A 23,269-nucleotide genomic window follows, 5' to 3' on the forward strand; every position below is an offset into this window, starting at 1 on the left:
AGCAAACTGGTCTCCTGGGAAATTCCTACCTGGTTTTAAATTCACCTCACTCTCCTGGGCTTCGATTGCTTTCTGCCTCTTTTTTTTTATTATTATTATTTTGACCACAGGCTGCTGAGGACAGGTGTTGTTCCTCCTGGAGCTGCTATCAGTCTCCTGTGGGATGAAGGATAGAGAGGCCCAAGTCAGCCTGAGTCCTCCAACAGTTTGGGAAAGATGAAGGCTGAACTGTGCCTCTACCAAAGATTTCTTTTACCAGCACCTGCAGCTCTGCTTTTATCCCACATCCTTGCCCCTTTTTCTTTTGATTGCCCCCTTTTTTTTGATTGCTCATAAGCAAGCACCCCTTTGAGCATCTCATCTCTCTGCTAACTCCTCCTGTCGAGCACACTCTCTCTTCTAAAGCTGGAAATGTCATTTTCCCGTAATTTCTCCCTGCTTAACAGATTGGGTTTGGGTTGCCTTGCACCAGCCCAGCCTGGCTCTGGTCCTGCAGCAGCTGTGTCCTGCAGATGCCCGCTGTGGGGAGGAGATGGCCTCGGCCGCGCTCCATCAGCATCCCTCGCTGCTGCCTCACATCGCCCAGCGCCAGCAAAGCCCGGCCCCCTCCTCCTCTGACATTTATTGTGGCTCTGCCAAAGAAACCAGTCCTATTTGCTTTGTTCCTTGCAGGAAAATCATGCAAGATTTCTTACTGTGTTCCCAAATATAATGGGATAATATCTTGCTGGCCTGGCTGGTTGCAATTCCGGGGAGGGAGGCTTTGCTAATGTGCTGATAATGCCTTCTTGATGTAGATTATCTGTTGCCGGTGAATCTCAGATGAGTATCATTATTTTTATTTTCCACAGGCAGATTTCATAGGAAGGGATCACTAGAGATCACCCCTCTCAGCTCTGGGGCAGGACGAGCTCTCCCAATACCATTTCTGATCGATATTTTTCTCCCCCGCTCTTAATCCCCTCCATCTACTCTGCCCTTGGAGCTGGGACACACATCCTAGCATCTCCTCTCATCATAGCATCTCCTCTCAACCTCCTCTGCTCCAGGCTGAGCCCTTTTGTTTTTCCCTTGCCCAGGGGCTGTGGGAAAGTGTCTCCAGCCCACTAAGGCCATGCGTGTCCCTGCAGTGGTTTCTGACAGCCCTTGGCCGCCGGGAAGCCCCGAAGGTCAGCGTGCGGGTGATGCTTTGCCCTGCTGCCAGCCCGGACAGCTTCTGATGACGGATGGCCACGAGAGTCCATGGTGACCAACCCCAGAGGCTTGGGTTTATAATATCCCCAAGGGTCCAGCTCTCTGGTGATGCAAAGATCAAGGGTCTGAACACATCACCTTGGCCGTGCCTCCGGGGCTGGCTTCAGAGCAAAGGGCTGCTCAGCCGGTCACTTCATCCTGGCTTGTGTTTGCTTCGGTTTGCCCCAGCCCCGCACAGAGCCGAGCTATTCACAGCCCAGCCGGGCTTTAGGAGCATGTAAAGCATGAACAAACTCGCCTTTTTTATTTATTTATTTTCCTTGAAGACAGGCGACAATACTGCTGCATTGTTTTGCATCAGTTTTGCTTCTGCACAGGACCCCAGGGAATTAGCTGTGAGTCCGTGGGAGTGGACAGGGCACTTAAATGTGAGAGATAACGCTGCTGAAATATTTACACTGCCCAATGAACAATTTCTTATCTTGCCGGAGGGCAGATTCAACCCCGGCTGTTGCAGGGAGGAAGGGAGGAGAGCTCCTGCTACGGAAAGGCTTTCTACACTCAGGCAGTTGGATCCTCTAGAAATTCCTCCTTTCTTTCTTTTTTTCTTATTTTGAGTGGCAAGGAGGATGTTGGTGCGAGAAGTGGCACTGGAGAGAGCAGAGCTCGGGGAAGCCCACGAGGAGTTTGGGCAAAGCAGCCCCATCCTATATGGGGTCAGTGGCTGTGCCGCTCCAGTAAAAACCCCAGTGATTCCTCCGTAGTCTCTTCCCGGGAAGGACTTGCAAGATAATGATCTTGTAATTGCTAAGCTAAACCATAGATCCAGGAGATGCACCCTTGTAAGGGACACCTCCAGTTTCTGCACTTGTCTTAGCACTGTTATGGACCACATTGCAACTGGGATTTTTCTCTTGAGGGCAAAAAAATCCAGTATTTGGCCAAACGAGTGAGGCAATATTTGCAAAGTGTATGCAAAAGCATTGAAATGTCCTTGTCTCTGCAAATTGTCAGAGATGAGGGTGTGAACAGGGAGCTGTTCGCCCTTGTCTTTCCTTGAGAGATGCTGAAGGAGCAAGTCTGTGGTACCGGCATCCTTCGGCCTTCGGTGCCAGCTAAAGGAAATCACAAGATTCAAGTGTCCACAAAATCAAGGGGGAAAAGATTTTTGCTGGATCTTTATCCTCACACTCTTGCTGGGTGAGTGGGTGGGCTGGCGGGGTTTTTAACGAGCGAATCTCATTAGCCCACTTAAGGTAAAACACAGTCCATGCTGTGTTTTGAGTGCCCTGCTTCTGAGATGGGGCTGGATCAGGAATCAGCCTACAAAGGCTGCTGGCTGCCCGGCAGGGGCTTTCCCAAATTCTCACCACGATCTCAGCTGAAGGATGCTCTTTGCTCTCCCTTCATCACAAAACTGCAGGAAGGCTCATCCCTGCTGGCCTCTGGGGATCTCTCAGCCTTCATGGCTGCTGCCCCTAAAATCACAGCCCCAAATTCACGGCCGGGCAGAACCTTTGCTTCCTCGGCCGTGGGGCAGCTCCTCCCAGAGCAGCTCGGGCACACGCTGGAGCTGGCTCACACCTTCCCCACCTCAGTTCTGAGTTTGGCATCATTAAGAAATAACACCCCGGTTCTTTTTATCCCTTTGCCAGTTTATAGCTCCTGGCTTTACCGCAGCTCTTGGCTGCTTTCTCAGTCCCCAGCCAGTTGTTCAAGACTGCTGCGTTAGTCCTTAGCCTTCCAACCAAGAATGCTTTTTGCCGTTGTCCCCTGTAAGCAGGGCTTTGCTCAAGCCAGTGTTAATGGATGACAGCAGAAATATCTCAGAAGACTTTTAAAACCCTGCTGTTCTTGAAACTTTTATTTAGCTACAACAGCTCCTGTGTGATCACTGCTTGGGTTGCTCAAACAACAGCTGGAGAGTAATGTGGGCTGCACCGCTTGGGGACCACCAAAGCCAGAGAGAAAGGCCAGCAAGGGTAGTGACTATAGTGATGATCTTGCTAAGAAAAGCTGTAACAGAAAACCCAGAGCTGCCCATAAACCCTGTCATCTCATTATGCTACTGAGCAAAAACCAAAACCAAGATAAAAAAAAAAATCACAAAAAATACCCTGCTGTAAAGCCTCTATATTATAAAACTCAAGACATAAAAATAATAATAAAGCTGCAGGAAAACCTGGAGGTGGAAGCTCTGACCAAGCAATAACAGACCATCCAAGCCACGTTGTAGTCAGGAGAAGGCAGCCAGTGAGGTCTCACTGCCAGGCCACAGGGTCCGACCTGTGAAACTGGCTCCTCTGTATTTTCTGCTAATTAAAATTCCTTGGACTACGGAATAATCATGTGCATTATGAAACATTTCCCCCCTGCTAATATTTTAATTGCCAGCCGCTCCCTGCTCAGGGTGGGGAAAGGGGAATAGGAAGTTGAGAAGTCGAAGCGAATCATCCGAAGGAACAGATGGAGCGAGGAGGGGACCGGGCAGGGATTAGCACTCTGCGCACGCCTCCACACACACACACACACGTACACGGGCACAGCGGGGCTTCTCTCTTGGCACGGCGAGAAAAAACCAGTTCAAACAACAGGTCTTGCATTAATATCTCATTCTCTATAAATAAATCAATAAAAGGAGCGTTGTTTGGCTGCTCCTCCTCTGAGTCGCTTAGGAGCCCCGCGATGCTTTAGGTCCTGCTTCATCCCTGCGCTTTCCCTCCCCAGTTGGAGGTTAGTGGGAAGGGGACAACACTGTCCCCTCTCTTGCACGGGCTGGCAGTGGCTGTGGGCACAACTCAGCCCCCTCTGAGCCCCCCCTGAGCTCTGCGAGTGTCCTGTGCTCTTTTTGGGGAGCAGCATCGCAGCCCCGAGGAGCAGCCTGGCTCGGGAGGGGGTCACCCCCAAAGGAGGAGGCTCTGCCCAGAGGTTTGAGGCTGTTGCCGTTTGTTGATAGCGTCGGTGCTTTAAAGCAGTGGAGCCAAAAAGGAGAGGTTTAAGCCTGTTTCTAAGTTTCTTAGAAATAAATGACTTGGAAAAAATATTGGGGGGCTGGAGGGCAGCGCTGTGGTGTATTTCCATAGAGGTTATATAAAGAACTGGAATGGTCCTGTGGGAATAGGGCAGCATCCTCTGGGATGCTGGGATCCTGCACCCAGGGTTGCCCCATCCCAACATGCAGGCTGCAAAATCAAAGAGGGTTTTGGCAAACAATGAAGGGGCTAATTAAGAGCCTCTAAAGACGAAAACATTGTTTGACAAACTGCAGCATGGGGCCAAGAGCAATTCCCACTGCACGGCTGCGAAACAGCTGGGCTTTGGATGATTCTGCCTCCAGTTGGTTTGCAAATTTAATAGGACACTCAAGAGAGTGTGGATGGGAAACCCAAAACTTGCTTTGCCTTTTCTCCATATGTGCTCACAGGCTCCCTGTCATTTTTTTGGTGTTTGCTCTTTTTTTTCCAACAGCTTATGTCTTATTGAGGAAATATGATCTAAAACACCGAGGCTCTGATGGACTGCGGCTCCGTGCAGAGAAATGCCATGTAACACCTCCCAGGGCGGATGCTGGCAGATAATACACTAGAACAAGAAGTTCAGGTGGTTTGAGATAAATCACGTGTGCTGGGTTTTAATGCATATGTAGAGCTGCTCTGGTTTTTGATGAAGGCAAGAAACTAGCGCTAATTTCTGAGCTTGCAGCTTATGACAACAAAAATTACCGACAACAAAATTATTAACATAACCCACAGGAAGCCGGTGCGTGCGGCTGTGCCGTCAGCACAGTGCCCCACACTGGGGGATTTCTGCTTTCTTTGAGGATTCACTCAGGTGTCCAGAGCTGAGGAGCTGCTCGAGGCAAAAGCAGTTTTGCCCGGTGATGGACCAGCCCCTGAGCCGGGTGTGAGCTCTGCCAGGAGGAGCAGAGGTACAGGGCTGTGCTTGTCCCAGAGCGAGGAGATCCAGCCCTCCTTGTCCTCTCCCTTGTGTCTCAGCTTACGGCAGGTCATCTGAAGGCATGTCAGCTCTTGTAACGTAAAGAAACCCATCACTCCTCTCAAACCAATGGGGCTGTGCAGCGAATGTTGCAATTCCCAATACTTTCCAGGGACCTGACCGCAAGCCCCTTGTCTCACTGGGTGTCCCTGCTCTGGCTCTCCGTGTTTGGCATCCCTTCGCTCCCTCGTGCACGCAAACATTGTGTGCCATCCTTCCTCAAATCCAGGCTTATCTTGCAATTAGCAGGGGGCGGCAGGGAGGCACATTTCAAAGTGAGGGCTTTGGGAAGACCTCCCTGCTGCGTGCAGAAAGCCCTTCAGGGTAGCAAAAGTGGTAAGAAGAAAGGCAAAGCCATATGAGAGGGAATTCAATGGAAGAAAATGCTGCTGCTCATGGCCTGCTTGAGCAATTTGATCTTGCCCTTGTCCTGAGCCCAACCTTGACTCCTCTCCTGCCTGTCCTGGGGGAGGCCAGCAGCAGTCCCTCCCTCTCCCCTGCACAAGGGACCCCATTAACAAGCTGGGAACATCCCAGTGTGCTCTCCTTGTGGGTGAGGAGCCATCGTGGTGCTGTGGGACACAAGCGACAGCCCCAGGGCTCTTGGTGCACACTTCAGATGCCATGGGCATGAAGCTGTGAGCATACAGCATCGCTGGCACGACCCTGACTGAGTCCTCCTGTCTCAACTCTGCCGTTGTCGTTAGTGCTCTGCGGCTGCAACGGCTGTGCGTCCTCCTCAGGGATGCTCTAATTGCTGCCGCCGGTCACAGAAACTGTCAGCTGGGAAGAGATCAATGCTCCCTCCCTTCCAGCATCTCCAAAGCAGCTGATGCCACAGCCGCTCTGTCCTTTAACGCACATAATCACACAAAGTGCTGCCAAGGGGCACAGTTACTGCTGCCGCCCACCTCCTGCCCTGCAGCATGAGGAGCAAACCCCCTCTGATATTGCTCCTACCTCCAGTATCCGCAGAGGCTGCCCTGATGGTGCATTCCCCGGCCCCAGTTGCCCACTCGCTTGCAGCACGCGTGTAGCTCGTGGTTCTCGTACCCAAGTCCCAAGTGTGAGCTGAGCCCTTGAGCATCTAATTTTGAATAAATCAAAGTACTGTTTGCTTTTGGGGGAGTTTGGAGAGCCTCCAGCACCAAGCCTCCCCCTTCTCCCCTTGCTGCCTGCATGTTTCAGTAGGCAGTGGGTGCAAAGGCTGCTGAAAGTACCGAGGAGACCCTGCAGGGCACTGGGGTGGGCGAGCAGGGCTGGAGGCAGTTGCCTGGTGCCAAGGGGGGTCTGCAGGGTGCTCCTACACGTCATAAGCCCCTGCTTCGCCCATGGGATAGATGAGCAGTGGGTTTTTTTTCTGGATGCTCATGGGGACCAGCCTGGCACTTGCTCATCAGGTCATTATGCCCCTGCCCGGTGGCCGCTGTTCCCAGCAAAACTCCTGTTTCTGCCTCTGCTCAGCTGGAGCTTTCTCCTGCCTTGGGGACTGCAGGACAATTTGCAGATTAAATAACTCAAGCGTGTCCTCAGGAGGAGGTCACGGCACCAATCTACAAAAGGAGCTCTGGAGGTTTTTTGTCCTTTTCTAGAGTTCGGGGTCACCTGGCAGGCACTCATGCGGCCGGAATGGTGCTGGTGTGAGAAGCGTGCTGGGACACAAATGTGGGTTGAGAATTGGCTCCAGAATGTGGCTCTGGGTCCCACTGGTGGGAAACTGGCCCTGGGCAAACTGAATGCACCGCACTGGTGCTCACCTCTAACTCAGGGTAAATCTTGGCTACTGACCCTAAAGTCTTTAAAAACATAAACAACTGATATCCCCTGGTCTTCCTCTCTTCTCTGGCTCCCAAATACCTTGGGAGTGCAGGAGAGAAGTGCTGTGCTCTACCTATAGCAGAATCTGCTATAGTGATTAGCTCTGTGATTAGTGCATTACACTTCATTAGGAGCAGGTAAGTGCTTTCAATGGACACATTAGGATTTGCAACCTGTTGGCTGCTGCCCTGGGATGCAGAGCGGGAGTGTGGGGAGCCCTCTCCTCTCCTCTCCTCTCCTCTCCTCTCCTCTCCTCTCCTCTCCTCTCCTCTCCTCTCCTCTCCTCTCTCCTCTCTCCTCTCTCCTCTCTCCTCTCTCCTCTCCATACCACGAGGGGTTGGGTAGCTCCTAAGGGCACACCGTTTACCACAGCCGAATGTTGATGGGCTTATAACTCATGGCTGGTGGACTACAGCACAGTCCTAGTGTGTTACAAGGTGATCAGTAATAAGTTGAAATTAATGCAGTGGAAATGATGGGTTCAGAGTCAGTTTGGACGATAGCTGCAGGCTGTCAGTGTCCTTGGCCTCACAGGGACAGCAGGGCAGGTCGTGGGTCACAAGTGGCTTCCAGGGCATTTCCCTGCATTTTGCTGGGCTCTGAGATATGCACATCATTTTGGCTGAGCCTTCCCAGGAGCCTGGGGGCAGCTGTCCCGAATGATAAAGCTGAAATGAATCCCCACCTTGAGGCACCTCACACCAGGCTCCTAGGTGGAAAAGCAAAGCTCCTTATGGATTGGAGATAAACTTCAGACCTTCTTAATGCTTTTTGAGGAGTGACTGGCTGCAGCCCAGCGTGGGCAGAGCAGCCTTGCTCTGGCAGCAGGACCTTTGCTGACCTTTCCCTGGATCATGGCACAGCCTCTGCCGTGGTGGCTGCGCTCCTCCACCTTGCCACAGCCCTCGGGCACAGCCAGACGAGTCCTGGCTTTGAGCTGCACTGAGCAGGGGGAAAAGCAGCAGCATTTCCTCTCCTGCAGTCACGGCCACTAAGCGTTGCCCTAATAATCAAATGGCTTTTCATCCCCGTAAACCACGTCCTGCTAATGCTTCCTGCAGACGCAGCCCAGAACCCATCCTTTCCCACCTCACTCATTTTCCGCTTAGTCTGCCCCTTTATTGCCTAACAAATGGTGTCTGATTTAAGTCTGTCATCTGCCTGTGAACTTGCTGTGGCTGTGGTCATCCCCCGGGGCAGGCACCATCCCCAGCTTGCCTGGGCTCCTGCCCCAAGCAGGGATGGGCTCCCGAGCTCATCCTGCAGAAGCAGCATTGCTGAGGGGGGACGGGGCTGAGCAGAGGAGCTGGAGCCCCAGCAGAAACCTCCTGGGTCCCTCCATCGAGGAGCTGGGAGAGCCCTTCGATGGCCAGGTCCCTGCACCAGAGGAGGAGAAGTTATGGAGCTAGCCACGAGCAGGAGATGACCCTTCTCAGCACAGTATGACTTTATCTCTCAGGCCAAGTCCAGAGTGCAAAATAAAGCCACGTTTTGGCCGTTGAGCCAAAAGCAGCGAGTGACGGGCACCGAGGGGGACAGGGGCCATGGGCACTGTGTGACAATTCAGGAGACCTCCGCTCCAGACAAGGCCAGGGGCTCTCTGGGGTAATTAGTGGCTTCAGAGCTCCAGGAAGGGTTGAGGATGGCACCGCATGGGCTATGGTATAGGCACACAACCAGATGTGGTCCCTGCCTCTGAGACGTCGACTGCCAGGGCACCCTCCTGGGAGGCATGGGAGAGGCAAGGGTGCAGCACCCACAACACAAACATCTGCCCCTTTCCATGGCTAGGGTTTGCCAGCATTGCTGTTATCTAAATAGCAGGTTTGGTCTCATCAAGGAGAGATCCCTCCAGCAACATTCACAGCAAGCAGAGCCAGAGGGTCACGTATTTTCGGCAGCTGCTGAGACAAGAAGTCTGCAGGATGCTCCCTCCATCCTCTGCCGTGGTGAACCCGCTGGCTCCAAATGTCACCCGTGAGCTGGAGAGAGCAGCGGCTCCCTTGGCAGGCTGAGCCCATCCTCCCACCCTTAGTTCTAGTGTTATAAACAAGAAATCTTGGTAGGGAAAAAGCTCCAAATCACAAATACCTGCCATTATAGTAAGATGGCCAAGCAAACAGCTTCTTGCATCAGCGCTGCCTTTTAAATATTCTCAGCAGGGGGCTGATGCAGCTTCTTTGAATTTGTCTTTCAAGAAAGAAAACAAATCCATTTTTATCTTAAACAGCAAAATCTCAGTCACTGCCCAGCTTTACTGCTTGCTTGTTGACTCAAACACCTTTGGCATGATGACTGCTTTAGATAGGGAGTGAGAAAAGTGCTTATTTTTTGTGGGAAGGGCAGGCGGGCGCTTGGTTCCTATCCTGGCTCCCCACACAGCCCTTCCCAGCGTGTGCTGATGCGCACATCACTCTCATCAGCTCGGCAGTGGCACAGTGGCAAGGTTCCCCGAACACTTTAGTGCATAATAGGACTGGTTCAATAATCCCATTACAGTCTGTCTTCAGGATGCCAGGACTAATTGGCAGGTGCTGGGACCTTCATCCCCAGCTGGAATTTTATTGCTCATCACAATTAACCGTGATGCTAAAGTCTCTCGGCCACACATGTGCCATTAGCTCAGTCTGGAGCTGTGTCCTCGCTGGGCACTTCCAGGACCTCACTGCCCCCTGTCCCCAGCCTCTGGCAGGGAAAGTACACGGTTATTGCTGCAGCTGATTTGCCTTTACTTCATGCCGTTTGCAGCTTAATGGGATTTATTTTGCGCATGTCCAGTTGGAGCTGTTTGCTGCACGAAATGCTGGCTGGAAGCTGCCGTGCCGGTGGTGCTGGGGAAGCTGAGGACAGCCCCAGTCTGGCACCTGGCTGTGGCGGTGGGACAGGAATGAGTGGCCTGAGCTGGCCCTGCCAGTCTGAGGGGCTGCAGGAGGGGCTGTCGTTAGGCTGAGCCTTTGCTGGTCTGCTCACATCTCTATCGCAACTCTTGGCTTCGCCAAACAGCCCTTTCTCAACAGAGCACTTGACATGTGCTTCACTTTGAATGCGGGCAGAGGCTCGGCTCACTCCAGTGCAATGGGCACATTTGTTTAAGTGGGGGTTTGGGTTTTTTTTTCCTGATCTAAAACTGTTAAACAGAATTTGTGGCTCATCCTGGCAGCTTGTTTTCAGCTGCTCTGGGATGTGCCATTTCTAGGGCCCTGGAGAGAGCAGAGGGCTGAGGACAGACTCTGATAACGCAGCTGGTGACAGTTTTATTTCCTTTTAAGCAATTCAGACTTCAGAGACTCTGCTCCCACTGTGGCACTTTGTAGTGATGAGGAGTAAACTCTTTGCGTCTGCGTTCATGTTTCCCATCCGCATATGTGACTTAGATCCCAGCGCTGCGGACCAAGGCTTTGAAAGCACACAAACCTCCTCCCGCAGCACGCCCTTCAGCCAGAGACATATTACCAGAAGATACGGCGAATGCCAAAACGTTGCAAGGCTTCAGAAAGTGATTAGACAAATTCTAGGAAGAAAAAAATCCATCAAGAGCTATTAAGCACTGAGACAATCTCTGGGACCCAGATGGGTGGATGCCAGGGAAGTGTCGCTCAAGTCTGCCTGATCCCTTCTGCTCTCTCCATCACACCCGCTCTTGGCCAGCACCAGCACTGGGATGCTGGGCTGAAGGGGCCCTTGGTCTCACCCAGATGTGCTGATCTTGGGCTCCATCTCCTCTCCTCTCCTCTCCTCTCCTCTCCTCTCCTCTCCACATTCACAGGGGTTATTGCAGGGTCTCCATGCTGTGCAGGGCTCTCTTTGCCATTAGCTTCTGGTTTTTGGTTTTTTAATCAAGAACTGATATCTATTGGCATTGGAGCAGGACGGCAGGAGTATCTGCAGTGCTGCAAAGAAGCCTTTGGGATGAGGATCTGTCATGGAGCCAAACAGGGGAAAACAAAGCATGGCTCTTCAGGCAAAAGCTTGTTGAAAAGAGGAGCAAAGGGAGGCTGCAAGAGATTTGGTTTTCACAGCTGAGGTTGGTGTGCGGGAGCGACAAAGCCTGAAAGCCCACGGGATGCAGCCGGGAAGGGCTGTGCCATCGGGCTGCACCAGTGGCTGGCTGGGGCCGGGCTTCAGCTGCCGCCGGAGAAACCTCGCCACAGGAATGACAGCTTTTGTGTTAAACATGGGGTATAGAATCAGGCGTCCACCGAGCAGCAACCTAAAGTACATTTCAGTCCTCTCTTCATTGCTTTTTAGGATGGATAAAACTCTGCTTTAGTCCATTTCTGCCAGCTATAGCTGTCAGTCAAAATAAAACCCTCCCCTGAACTCATTCTTTCTGGCTCCAGGTCACGCTCTCTTGGTTTCGAGCCCATCATCCCGCCCCACCGGCACCTCACAGCGCAGTGAGATGCTGTGCCCAAACCCACGGCTGGGAGCGTGCCGTGGCCCTGGTAAAGGCAGCGTGCCCGACCCCTCTTTGGTATCCGGCTCCTACAGCTCGCCCCTGCCTGTGCCCACCCCAGGGCTGCCCAGCAGCACACACGCCTGTATGACTTTTTTCCAAATAACCGAACCACCATCACTTTCTCAATCCTGTGTCCGTCATCTTTTGGAGGATGAGATCCTGGTTGTGCAGATGCCCCTCTGGTTCATCGCCTCGTCCCTGCCCAGCTGGGAGATGCTCCTGGCTTTGAGCTGCCTGCCCCTGCCTGCATCCCAGGAGGGGACCTGGGGATGGGGAGAGGCGAGTGCTCAGCTCCTGCCTCCTCGGTTGGTTTTGAGCTTTGATTCCAGTGCAGAGCTGTGCGTTGGGGCAGTATTTCACGCTTGCCAGTGTCGGCTGATAAACCTTTGATTTTCACTTCTGGGAATAATAGCACAGTAATGAATTATATTCACAAGAATAACTGTAATAGTCATAAAACTGCAAATAGAAGAAAACTGTAAATCAGTCACCCCCTTGTAATGTGCTTACTTCATCTGAATCACCCTCCCTGGGCAGATTATCAATTTTATTTGGCTTTCCCATCCTAAACTTTTATTAAGTGGGGTGCCTCATGCGTAAAGATACGAAGCACAAGCCATATGTTCCAGGGATTTATCTGTTTATTTTGCCTTCCTTCCCTCCCTCTCCCCTTCTGCTTGTGGCTCTTGGGACCTGCAGGAGGCTGACATTGGACCATAAAAGACACATGTCTCTGGTGTCACTTTACCTTTATTATGCAAAAAAAAAAAAAGCTGCTGGGTGATGCGTAGGCCTTCCTCTGTGCTGTGCAGAATTAGCCAGACCCTGCAGTATGTTTAGACTTCTATGTAATTAAAGTAGAAAGCCGTTAGCATAGCTCCAGGTTAATCAAGGGGCCACATCCTGGACCCCAGCGTGTCCTGGGCTGCAGCACGAAGATGCTGCTTCTCCCAGTCAATGACATGATGCTCGCCCCGAGCCCTGTGGGTAAACTGAGGCAGCCCCTGGGCATGGGGAGGTGTGCGAGGGCAGCCGGGGCAGCATCAGAGAAACGATGGTGACAATTCACTGCTGAGCTGCTGAGACTGGGCACAGATGGAGAACGGGGTTTTGAAGGCAGAGCCACAGCACCAAGTGCTACCGGTGTCTCTGCCGCAGCGCTCGCCGTGCTTTCTCCCTGCCACGCAGGGAGGCAGCAGCAGAGAAGATCTTCTGGGCCCAAGCATCTTCTCTTGCTGGGTACAGCATGGTAATTTTTAGCAAAGCTCCCATCTTTTCTCTTTTTATTGGAGAATCATATACAAAAATCCCTTTTTGTTTCTCTCACAGCTGCCTGCCCATGCCCTTTTCCATGTTTCCTACCAGAAATCCACTGGTTGCAGTTGTGTTCAAGGGGTGCAAGGCTGGCATGAGAGCAACACTGAATCAACGCTGATGTAAAAGGCGTCAGAGCAGCCAAACGAGCTGGGGGAAAGGTCCAAATTACAGTCAGAAAAATGCAGCTGTTGGGTTTGGTGACCTTTTTGAAGGCGAGGAACAATCTGGATTGGAGTTTGCTTCAGCTGGACACGAACTTGCCAAGGCCTGCACGGTATTTCATGGCTTTTGGAAACACTGGCTGCAATTTTCCATCATAATGCAGCAGGAAAAAACCACAGACTGTGTGATTTACGAGATACTTCTCTTGGATATTTCCTTCTGTGATCTGAAATTATCAAGTAATGTAGAAACCCCGAACTGTTGCTCCAACTACTCCCACTGAGTGTGCTTTTGCTATGATTTTTCATGCAAGTCCAGCTTCTCCTCCCCTGTGCCCAGCAGCCTCCAGCACTGGATCCAGCCACGGCTGCCTCCGGCCGTGCCTCCTGCCCTGCAGCAGGTTGGTTTTGTGGCTTATGATGGTCAGTGCATTTTGGTGACTTAACGATGGCTAACGGAGCTGAGCCCATCTGCGCCCATCAAGGACTCCTGGCCAGTCTCTCTACAGCTTAGCAGGACCTGAAACACGTCTGTTGAGTGAAGGATGTGCTGGAGATGAACCTTTTCTGCTCTGACAAGTAGCTCCTTACAAGCCTGTGGCTGTTTTCCTGAGCAACAGGGTCTTGGCAAGTGCTTCTGGGTGTGTGTGTGTGTTAGTGCAGGTGCCATCCTTGTGGGCTCGTCCTCCTGGCATTGCACATGTGGACATCACCCAGGTTTTCATTAGTGCAGGCTCAGGGGTGACCAGAGAGGGGTCAGGGGGTTCTGCCCAGCTCCCCCGTTCCTCCTTGGATCGCTTCTGCTGAGGGCCTGGGCCAGTCTTGTAACACGGTTTTCCCAGTCTCCCTGGAGGAGATGGCAGTTTGAGCCTGGAGATGTCCCAGCTCACCAGCCCTTCTCTGGCTGCTGCTGGATTTAGTTGGGCTTTTCCAGAGCTCCCATTTGGCCTCATCTAAGGAAAACCAGAGCCTGCCAGGCGTGTACTGTCAGGAAGGCTCCGGTCCCACTGTGCAGCTTAAACTGTTACCGGCTTTGACAGAGCTGGAAAACAGACTGAAAAAACCTGAACTGCAGAGGTGACTGAGCTGGGGTGTGGGTGGAGGACGGGCAGAGAGCGCAGTTATTGCTGTGACTCATGCAGGTGCTTCACTCAGCACCCAATGCATCGTGTTATCCCGCACTTATGCAGTCAAAGAGGCTTGTCGGGGGGAATGAACAGTTGCTGGAGTAGGGAGAAGGGAATACAATGAGGCTGGAGTGGGAAAGGCTGGAGACATCATAGCCTCTGCTGGAGGTTCAGCCCAAGAGATGGTCCCCAGAGGGGGTCTCGCTTGCAGGCTCCAGGTGATGGGTTGGCATGGGCTCAGCAGTCCTCTATTTCCAGAGGTCCCATAGGCTGGGGGAGCCTGGGACGACCAGCACAGGAGCAGAAAAGCCCTTGTGGGATCCCTGTGGGGTGTGTGACCTGCCCTCGGTCCTCCAAGGAGGGCTGCGGGAGTGGGTTGCTGCTTGTGGTGCTTGGCAGCTCTGCGAGCCGGAGCCGAGCCGTGTTTGGAAGTGGGGGGGAACCTCATAGAGACTGGATTTTAAAGGCAACTCTGAAGTTCAAAAGTGGCTGCAATTTGAACAGAAATCTGCTCTTTGCAGCCAGTTAGCAAGGCTGCAAAAGCAGCAGGAGCGTCTCGTGTTTTGACAGCGTTAAAAAGGCACAGAAACTAAACAGTGCGGGTTGAACATGCCACCCATGTGAGCTGTCGCTCCGGCATCAGCTACCCAGCACCAAGCTGATCTGCCAGCCACTCCAGCAGCACGGCAGGTCCCAGGGACCGGCGGGGTCCCAGACTGCCTGCCAGAGCCAGCATCCCTGCCCTGCCCTGCCTGCTGGGGTGGTGCTGGCAGGAGAAAACCACATATTTTTGGTTAACACCAGCCAGAGCAATTTTATATGCAAGGGTCTGTGTTTATACCACATGGTCTCCTATTTTTCTTCTTAGGTTGAAGGATTTCTTGGGTAGAAGGGTCTGGTTTGGGCTGCCTCTGCTGTGGAGGGGGCCAGAATAGCTGGGATGCTCTGCCTGCCTGGCTCTGCTCCCTTAACAGATGAGTTTGCAGCTGTTTCACTCTCCCAGAAGAGTGAATTGATGGGTCTGGCGCCAAATTCATTTAGAAGACTTGGTCTTTGGAGAGTCAGACAGACCTGGCACAGCATCCAGGGCACAGCTGAGGCAGGGCAGAAGGTGAGGGACACCCTTCTCAAGGGAGGGTGAATCCTCCCACCTGGGTAGGAGATTCCCTGCATGCAGGACGAGGGATGTTCCGTCGTCCTGAGGATGCAAGAAACGGGTCCTCAGGTGATTTCTCCAGGGCCTGTGAAACACTGAGGCTCCCAGAGAGACAGGTTTTGCTTCTCTCTCGGCAAATGAACAGTGAAAGACTCCATGTCTGGTGTCTTGGACTCACGCACACACACGGAGTCCCTCTGGGACCTGCTTGTATCAAGAGTCTCTTGGTGCAATTCCCTCATGGTTTCCTAGCAAAAAGAAGCTCATCTGATACTACCGTGCAAGTGTGTCCATTAGGATGGGGCTCCAGGGCCCCCTTGCCCCAGCTAAGGCAAGAAGAGGGTCTCCAGACACTTGCTGCATGTGGCATGGACAGAAGCAAGCAGGATCCCACCCCTCTTCATTTTGGCACCTGAGGAGAGTGAAGACCCCTCCTTGGGTCACCTCCCGACCTTCCCACCCCACTGATGAGATATGTGTCCCCTTCCTGGGATAATTCCCGGATGGCAGCGAGTGACTGGCTTTGGGGATGGGACCGAGAAGGCCCCTCTGGTCCCAGGCAGAGCCGGAGTGGAGCCCTGCAGCCCCCGCATGAGCCCACGCCGGCTAACGCAGCCCTCGCTCTGGCCGCTGCAATCACGTCTCCGCTCGCTGCTCTGCAATCAAATTAATGAGGAGCAGCAGCGCAGGCAGATCGCAAGCGAGCAGCAAGGGGGTGGCGGGGGAAGGCTGGTGGGGGGGATGCTCTCGGTGACTCACTGCCCCGCTCGGGGAGAGGGTTTTCTGTTTTGGAAGTGAATGCTGGAAAGCAGCTCCCTCCTTCCCTCCCTCCCTCCCTCTCCCCCCCCAAGCCAAAAAAAGCTGTGACAGCTTGATTTAGGGCTGGATAATGAGGCAATTGTGAGGAGGATGGGTACAGCGGGAGCCTGCGCTTGCCAAATCGTTCGGCTTAATTGATCAAATATTTTTATGCATCGTTTATTCCTTTAAGGCAACCATAAGCCTCTTCTCCTGCTGCACTGAAACGAAAAGAGCAATGCTGGAAATTACCCAGGCTGAACCCCGGTGCAACAGAGGTGGCTGCCGAGGACTTCCTCGGCCACCAAGGACCTCCTCGGCCACTGAGGACTTGCTTGGCTGCCTGCACTGCCCGTGCTGCCCATGCTGCCTGTGCCAAATGGAGGGTGGGTGAGCGGATCCAGCCTCTCCAAGGCTCCCCAAGGCATGCAGCAGGCAGGAGCACGACTGCAGGCAGCATCCATCCGGCAGGGCTTGTCCTGAAGACCTGGCCAGAGCGTGGGTGCAGCCGTGTGGGTTCCCCCCAGGCTGCCACTGCCCTTCCCTGGGGCTGGCTGTGTCCCCAAGTGCCGTGCGAGGGCTGTCCCCACCATTCGTGGTGTGAAGGAAACACCCAGCAAGCCAAGACAGACACATAAGTAATTGCTAGGAAATGTTTCCCCCCATGCAATTAAGTCGCTGTAATCACTAAATCCCTCAGTCGGAGCTGGATCTGTTAATCTACAAAGAAAGAAGGACAAACCAAATCCATTCCCTGTCGGCTTTTATCTCCCGCCCTCCTGCCACAGGATGCCAGCGGCAGGGAATCACTCTCCGTGTGGGGAGGACACGGCTTTCAGTCCAGCCTCCTCCCTCGGACATTGTCGCTGCTCCCAGGTGCTGCCTTCAGCCCCCTGAGCCTCCCACGTCCCCTACAAACCCTTCTTGCCTGGATTCAGGTTGGCTGGCACGGTGCTGGGTGTCCCCTTGCCCACCCAGGCTTGAACACACTGTAGTTGCCACCATGGAGAAAAGCCGCTGCTGAATGGGCTGTCGGACCCCGGGTGGGTTGTGGCGAAGGGTTGCGGGTCATCGGCAGAGGAAGAGCTGTTGCTCAGGGCAAGCAGGAGCAGCCCTGTCCCTCCTGCCTGCAGCACAGTCCCTGGGTTGCAGCTCAGTGCGGGTGAGCGCCCGGTTGCTTTCTCCATGCTCAAAACAAGAGCTGCCTCTAGCGGTACCCGAGACGCCTGGGGCTTGTGCAGGGCTCCAGGCGAGGAGCATCCTCCCGGCCCTGCCTTGGGGACCGCTGCTGCCTGGTTGTGATGTGGCCCCACCACCCAAGAACTGGCTGGGACTACACGAGAGGGACCCCGCAGCTTCCCATCCCATCCACCACCAGCATCCCTCTTCTCTGTCCACGTTGCCCTGGTCCCTGGTGTGGTACTGCCACTCCTGCCGGTGTCACTGGCAGCCCAAATCCTGGCTCTGAGCTCAGCTGCGTGTTCTTGCTGTTTGGATTCAGCTCGGCACATAAAAACCTTGACCCAGGCCCCCTTTCAGCTAAACAAACTGAATGCCTTGGGCTGCCGAGATGAGAGCAGCAGCAAAGACAGGCCCTGCGCTTCCCTGCGTCGCTTCAAGGACAGTTTGTGGCAGATGCTCACAGGCAAGGACAGATCAGCAGGGATGGCTGGCAAATGACACGTGGACCAGATGTGTGCTTCTTTCCAGGGGTGGCTTCACTGGTGCACAGAGAAATGACAGGGACCAAAGAGAATTGGTTTGCCCCATTGGCCCCATGCCTGGTACGTCCTTGGGGTCACGCTCAGCCCTCAGCACTGTCCCCCCCACACCCTGACTGTGTCCTGTCCTGCCTCTAAGTCACCTTTCCAGGCCAGGGGATGCTGGAACATGCTCTGGCTGAGAGCTGAGAGATGGGGCAGCTGATTGGTACAACTTATCCCAAGATGCTATTTTGTACCATTCCGACCACCGAATTCTGTTTTCTCTTATTCAACCCCCCTCCATGACAAACCTTCATCAACTGTCCTCTTAGTTCACCCAGAGAACTAGCAGACAGAAAAGCTCATGATCCTTTTGGACGTCCCCCCTAGTTGGCCAAGGCCAGGTGAGCTCCACCAGCATCCACGGGAAGCAGAGGTCTCTTCTCTCCCAGACGCAGCTGGTCCTCTGCACTTTCCCCTTTGTTCAGGGCAAGTCAAATGACGTAAGATTTCCTTGATCACACACACAGGGATGCTCCTCTATACACTCCTGTGCTCCAGGGATGAGCAACTAGACTGTGAAGCTTCAGAAGAAGGCTGGAAATCCTGGAGACCTCTGAAATGAAATGCAGGGAGGGAGACAATCAGATGGAGGTGAACTGACAGCCTGCTGAGACTGCCAGCCCAAACTCACAGGAGAAAGACGGCTGGCCTGTGCTCCTTGCTGCCAGTTGAGGAGGACACTGTGGTTGAGGCATGTCAGGAAGAACTGCCGTTCTTTATGACCACTAATGGTATTTGCAGCTCTGCATTTAAAGATGATGATAAAGGTAATCAAACTGTCAGGAACAAAGACAGATGGAGAGCTCGCTGGAGCCAGCGAGGGATTCCCTACTTTCAGTTAACAGCTGTGATTTATATTTCATTCACACCTACGGAGTCGGAGCAAAGAGCAGGGCAGCAGTGCTTTACAAAAACACTGTAGGGAGGAGTACAACAGACACTGAATTTATCTGCGCTTGAACTTCTAGACTTGTTTATGCCTTCTTTGGACATCACCATGAAATATCGCAGGGGTTATAAACTTTTCCCAGAAAATATTTTGATGAGCAGAATTCCCTGGTGAGATAACAACTAGTAGCTTAACCTCCTGCAGCTGGTTGCATCCTGACAACAAGCGACCCCCCCTTTCCCTTTCTTCTCCTCCCACGCAAGGTTTTGACAAGGTCCTGACAGCAGGCACTGCAGTCCTTATGATCTATCCGAGCTATGAAGTACACAGTTCTTTCAGAAGTACAGGTTGCACCAGCAGTGGCAGGGATGAAGGAAGGGGAGGGAGGTGCAAGGACTCCCCAGCTGCGTGGCCACTGACCCTGACCTGCCAGCAAGGTCCATAGCTCAGATCTTTGATGGCTGTGGCTCCCTAGCTGTGTATCAGAGACCTCTCTTGCTATTCTCTGAGCTCTGGCTTTGTCGTGATTCTGGCATCCCTCTTTTCTTCTGTCTTCAGATGGTGTCTCTTTTCTCATCTTACCTTTGTATGGTGTCACGTCGACAGCAGGGACAGACGGCAGCCTTACTTTCTTTGTAACAAAAAGTCATTAAACAGGATGCCGTGTCTGCGCTGATATTGTGTCCATGCAACTTGTGTTTCAAGGATCATGTTTGCTGTATTTCTGTGGACTAAAAAAAACCAAACAGTAAGAAATCAGCCTTACCAAGAAGAGTTCTAGCAGTTAATTAGTTTCAACATTGAAAGGGCCACTGCCCAGCAGCTAAAAATCATCATGTTTGAATGGTGAATTAAGTCAGCCAAGCAATAAATCTGAGCAACAAAACAGTCCCTTTAGCTCAGAGGAGTTCTCTTTCCTCAAAACACTGATAAATGGCTTCTTCTGAGAGCCCACGAGGTCATCAAATTAATAAAGCATTTCAAGTAATGTATGGAAGTGAAGTGACACTCTGCTGCAAGAGATTTGCTGTTAAAGCCAACTCTCTATAACAGAGTGCGATGCATATAGGATTTTCAATTAAACCTATCCTCTAATTTAGGACAGTTGTCCAAACTCCTTCATGTCTGTTCTGGTCCACTGTCTTCCTCCCTAGTCATTACTTAGGAAAGTTGAGCTTGAGAAAAATTCACAAAAGGAAAGACAAAAAGAAAAATCAAAACTCGGGATTCTCTCATTGACCAGGCAAGATACTCAGGATATTTACCATGAAGAAAAGGGAAGAGAAGGCACCAAGGAGGGAAAGTAAGTGAAACACTGCACCCAAAATACTGTATTTACTCATTTGACATGAATAGGGGCAGGGACCGTTGCCTGCCAGCACTAACGTCAGGAACATTTGCATTACCCAGCACAGTTAGACAGCGGGAAGGTCCAAAGCCCAAGAAGCAACACTCAGACATCCAGGAATTATATAAACAAAAGGAATTTGACCTTCAGTTAAATTCTGCAGGCTTAGCCTGAACACGGAACGACCTCTTCAGTCACAGCAGGCACATAAAGCCAAGTATGGCCCTGCTTTACGTCACCACCCAATTCCTTTCCTGCGTGTTGGGGGTCGCCCTGATTTGGGCTGAGATATAGCAGCAGTAAGCTCAGATAGGACAAGATGGATGATGAATTTAAGAGATGCTTGGGGGCAGATATTAGGGAAATCTTTCCAGTACTCGGGATAGTTAACAGGGGAACAGGTTGCCTGGGAGATGAGACATCTCTGCCAGTGGCTGTTTCTAAGAAGGGACGGACATCTGTGGCTGTGAGCATATTCTGGGTGGCCTCTCATGCTCCCTTCTAACCCAGGGCTGTTCTCAGTGCCCTGATCTTTAGAGGAAGAGAAAGTAGCACAGGACACAATTTTCACTTTCAACTCTTGCAGATGGCTCATAATGGGCCTTATACCAGAGGCAGAGAGAAGGAAAGGCATGGGGAAGTCCAGCAACTATTTTACTGGAAGTTTGTGTGATGGTCACCTCTCCCTTAAACCTGAACCTGAATACGTTCCCTCACTTTCCACTGCAACGGCTTTCTGCAAGCTTATATTACACTTCGAACTATTTAATATGAAATATATATTTAATAATACGGTAGCACAAAGAGGCACTGAATGGCCAAACATAAAAAAGAACTAGCAATAGCCTCTGCAATATTGTACCCACTGGGTACCCTTCTTCACGAAATCCTAGCCCAGGTTTCATTTGCCTTTGATTTACGTAAAGCATAAACCTCTTGAGACAGTCTCCAGTACACGTATAGTCCCCAGTGCTCTGCCCTCCGAGTGCTATCACAATACAGCGCTCGTAATTATAGCGGTGCTGCCTTGGGCACACGTCTGTGCCGTGGACAGCTGATCTCCAAGGGGATGTGTTCATCACTCTTCCAGAGTCTGACAACGGCTGACATACAAACCCGGCAGCACACATGCGACAACGACTCCAGCCTCTTTGTGGACTCATTGACATGCAGCAGAAACTCCAGATACCATATGGAACGTGGAGGCAGATGGATGGACATATGTATAATCTGTGTGCATCTCTGCTGATGTAAACATCCCAGCGCAGGCATTAACACTCAAGTATATGGTGTGCATTTGGGGCGCGAGAGAATTTTTCTCCCATAAAATAAATAAAATACGTTCTGAGCATCTTGGGATGAAGCCATTCTAATCCTTTTATTCTTTCCAAAGGAAAATGATTCCATATTCAGGGCACTGTGCAAACAATTAATTAGCCTAATGAAAATGAAAGGCCTAATTGCTCAGTATTATTATGATCATTGGCAGCCAGGCGTGACCAAAGAATAGGCACTGTCTTACCAGGGATAAAGCACAACTGTCTGGCTTTTCAGGCTTTTTTGATACTTGAACATCTAGCAAAACAATTTTATTTTTTTTTGGAGTGATGGTGTAGTTCTCCATTCCACATGCAAAAAAGCTGGCAGTATTTGGAGACATCTGAATGAGCTGCTATACAATTAAAAAAAATGAAGAGGAGAGAGACCCAGCTGGTGTGAAATGACCTGGCTGCCTGGAAGTCAATACAAGCTGTAACTTGCCTGAGATGAATGACATGGTGGTGTCTCCACTGTGTGTCTCCGGCAGGAGACTTGACTCACAAGACGAGAGTGCTGCAACATTAAGAAAAATTGTATTTTTTAAGGAGCACACCTAAAATTAAAGTACAGTTATCCTAAATGCAGCTCCCTTTTCAGTGACCTGTTGTTATCCAAATGGAAAAGTGCTTTAAATTCATGCAGATGAATTTGTTCACTGTGGATAGGATCATGAAGAGTCAGGTTACAGGAGCTTTAAGAAACTGAACTGTTGTCATTCATGCATATCTCGCAACATGGAGATAGAAAGCAGATGCTGACTGAACATTGACCTAGCCTGAGGAGTATGCGTCCAGTAATTCTTCCTTTAAGCAGCTGATTCCCATGGGAACATCCTTAAGATTCAGCTTTAATTCTATTTTCTGCCTTGTGCAGAGACTGCCAACCAGAGACTATTCTTTAAAAACAATGTGGATGAAGTCCGCTCTCATTCACACTTGCACAACCCCACTGACTGTATTACAGATGGTTTCCCAGCAAGCTGGATTTTCTGTGGTTTTGGGGGGGGGGTGTGTGCAGTTTAAACTTAACTAGGGGCACTTTTACTCTGTGCTCCAGGCTGACACCTGAAGCTGCAGGACATGCCCACACGGAAGACATCCATTATCATGCAATATCAAATGCTCACATGGGAAATATGGCTTCCCGGTGTGACCAGTGGGATCATCTCGCTTAGGGGCTTGGGATCATCCCCTGGCAGAGTTTAATACTCTGAATTGATTGCAAAGGGATCAAGAACCCAAGCCTGGTCACCGAAATCATGTGGGATGGCCCCCTCCTTCCCACTCTCAGTATGCTTAGCACAGCATTCCAGGGGATGCTATTCCCTTCCTGTGTAATTTAATAAACTGCTGGCTAGCAAAGAGCAAGGGTAAAGTCAGACCTACATCTCCTCCAGCTCTAGGGATGCAGAGTGAGAGCAGCCCACGCCCTTCCCTTGCCGCAGCAGTGGAAATTTCTTTATCCCATCTCAGCAACTCACTGGAAAAACAGCGACACAGAGTTGGTCACTTGAAGGCTTTAGATACTACACATTTGTGCTGTGTTGCCTTTTACGAGGTAAGTTGTGTCCAAATATACTGGGTTTTGAGAAGGATTTAAAAAAAAAAAAGCGGTGATTACAATAAAGAATAGTACAATCCTGTGAAAAAGGTAAGAACAGAAAATACAGATTTGTGGCTGATGGTCACTGCACTTCACAATTGCCCTTTTAGTTTGCAAAAGTGAAATCAAGGAGAATGCATGGGTCTTCCTGAAACTATTTCAGGTCTGCTACCATTTGTTTATGCAGCTGGTAACAATTATTACAGATGCTGCTGGGGACTTCGAGACGTAAAAAAATGACAGACCCAAAGATGTCATAGCAGGAATGGTCTATCAGGTAACTGAATATCCCAGCAACCTTTGTCAGGCTGACTAAAA

General features: G+C 51.4%; 1 long non-coding RNA gene across 1 annotated transcript; it reads right to left on the reverse strand.

Moving 5' to 3' along the window:
- Positions 1 to 16,190: 16,190 nt before the first annotated feature.
- LOC138682413 (uncharacterized) lies at positions 16,191 to 19,527 on the reverse strand. The gene is made up of 2 exons (XR_011322516.1): positions 19,264 to 19,527; positions 16,191 to 18,345 (listed from the first exon to the last, which is right to left on the reverse strand). It is a non-coding gene; the product is annotated as an uncharacterized lncRNA (long non-coding RNA).
- Between the last annotated feature and the right edge of the window lie 3,742 nt (positions 19,528 to 23,269).

Source organism: Haliaeetus albicilla, chromosome 27 (genome assembly GCF_947461875.1).
Source record: "Haliaeetus albicilla chromosome 27, bHalAlb1.1, whole genome shotgun sequence".
In the NCBI taxonomy this organism is placed as follows: Eukaryota; Metazoa; Chordata; class Aves; order Accipitriformes; family Accipitridae; genus Haliaeetus; species Haliaeetus albicilla.